The following is a 2,500-nucleotide window of genomic DNA, read 5'->3' as shown; positions in this document are numbered from 1 at the left end:
AGATTTTTCGACGAACAGGGGCTGGATGCTGGACCGGCCGGGCCAGGCAGGAAAATTCGTCAGGGGGGCACGCTGACGAAAAGAGGGGCTGCCGCGTGGAAAATCGGCAGCGCAGATTTTTCGACGAACATTCGTCAGGGGGGCACGCTGAGGAAAACAGGGGCTGCCGCGTGGAAAATCGGCAGCGCAGATTTTTCGACGAACATTCGTCAGGGGGGCACGCTGAGGAAAACAGGGGCTGCCGCGTGGAAAATCGGCAGCGCAGATTTTTCGACGAACAGGGGCTGGATGCTGGACCGGCCGGGCCAGGCAGGAAAATTCGTCAGGGGGGCACGCTGACGAAAAGAGGGGCTGCCGCGTGGAAAATCGGCAGCGCAGATTTTTCGACGAACAGGGGCTGGATGCTGGACCGGCCGGGCCAGGCAGGAAAATTCGTCAGGGGGGCACGCTGACGAAAAGAGGGGCTGCCGCGTGGAAAATCGGCAGCGCAGATTTTTCGACGAACAGGGGCTGGACTGGCCGGGCCAGGCAGGAAAATTCGTCAGGGGGGCACGCTGACGAAAACAGGGGCTGCCGCGTGGAAAATCGGCAGCGCAGATTTTTCGACGAACAGGGGCTGGACTGGCCGGGCCAGGCAGGAAAATTCGTCAGGGGGGCACGCTGACGAAAGTAGGCTCGTCGTGGAAAATCAGCAGCGCAGATTTTTCGACGAACAGGGGCTGGACGCTGGACTGGGCCAGGCAGGAAAATTCGTCAGGGGGGCACGCTGACGAAAACAGGGGCTGCCGCGTGGAATGGCAGCCTACACGCAGATGCGAATTCGGCAGCGCACGATGGCTTGAGCAGGTCATGGGTTCGACTTGGCGCGATCTGAAACCTGGACGAGGGACTGTCGACGCTGGACGAGCCAGCGCGGTGGCCTGTCGTGCCCCGTTCAGGGGGGGCCTGCCGCGGAGACAGCCCTCGCGGGCTCGACAGCGCAGGCCAGCGTCCCCGACGTCGCTGGCCGCGGCAGGCGAGCTGCCGGGGTTCCCGCATTCCTACAAGAAAACGTCGTGCTTTCCACATGAAACCAATCCAGTAAAATCAGCCATATTTTTATGAGGCTGCCCACTGAATTTGGGGTCATTCCGGGCCGGTTCCTAGTTTTGCGGATTTACTCGATTTCTAATGGTAGGAAAATTAAAACAAATACTTCCCGACCTCGAAAAATTCTGGGAAAATTAATGAAGGTGGATTGGATTTTTGCCAACCTCTCTGCAAAATTTCAGCTCAAAATACCAAGAAATGAATTTTTTAGAGGGGGGGTGACAGCTGGGACCTAGTAGTGTCTCCCCCTGCCAGAGCTGCAATGACACTTATTGCTCTTTAGGGAGCCACCAGGCCGGCGCCCCTCAAAGACCACACGCGCGCGCGCGCCCGCCCGCGCTGGGCGCTGGGGCGCTGGGGCCTGAGGGCCTGGGGCCCTTGGGGGCCCTTGGGCGCTTGGGCGCGCGCAGCGCGGCCCCCGCAGCCATGCCGCGCCGCGCGACGCGCGGACAGCCCCTGCTGGCTTGCTCTCTCGCCCGCGGGGGGGCTGCCTTCGGGCCCTGGCCCCCCGCGTTCTGGCCTGCCCCCTGCGGGGGAGAGGCTAGGCGCTGCAGGGGCCAGCCCGACGTCGCTGGCCGCGGCAGGCGACAGCCCCTGCTGGCTTGCTCTCTCGCCCGCGGGGGGGCTGCCTTCGGGCCCTGGCCCCCCGCGTTCTGGCCTGCCCCCCGCGTGGGAGAGGCTAGGCGCTGCAGGGGCCAGCCCGACGTCGCTGGCCGCGGCAGGCGACAGCCCCTGCTGGCTTGCTCTCTCGCCCGCGGGGGGGCTGCCTTCGGGCCCTGGCCCCCCGCGTTCTGGCCTGCCCCCCGCGTGGGAGAGGCTAGGCGCTGCAGGGGCCAGCCCGACGTCGCTGGCCGCGGCAGGCGACAGCCCCTGCTGGCTTGCTCTCTCGCCCGCGGGGGGGCTGCCTTCGGGCCCTGGCCCCCCGCGTTCTGGCCTGCCCCCCGCGTGGGAGAGGCTAGGCGCTGCAGGGGCCAGCCCGACGTCGCTGGCCGCGGCAGGCGAGCCGCCGGGGTTCCCGCATTCCTACAACAAAACGTCGTGCTTTCCACATGAAATCAATCCAGTAAAATCAGCCATATTTTTATGAGGCTGCCCACTGAATTTGGGGTCATTCCGGGCCGGTTCCTATTTTTTCCGATTTCCTCGATTTTTAATGGTAGGAAAATAAAAAAAAATACTTCCCGACCTCGAAAAATTCTGGAAAAATTAATAAAGTTGGATTGGATTTTTGCCAACCTCTGTGCAAAATTTCAGCTCAAAATACCAAGAAATGAATTTTTTAGAGGGGGGGTGACAGCTGGGACCTAGTAGTGTCTCCCCCTGCCAGAGCTTCAATGACACTTATTGCTCTTTAGGGGGGTGCCCCCTGACTGGCCATGGGGCGCGCTGGCCTGGCGCCCATAGGCCTGCC

The sequence above is a fragment of the Populus nigra genome, chromosome 2 (assembly GCF_951802175.1).
Source record: "Populus nigra chromosome 2, ddPopNigr1.1, whole genome shotgun sequence".
NCBI lineage: Eukaryota > Viridiplantae > Streptophyta > Magnoliopsida > Malpighiales > Salicaceae > Populus > Populus nigra.
The sequence above is the reverse complement of the archived record's forward strand: the minus strand, read 5'-3'. Positions refer to the sequence as shown.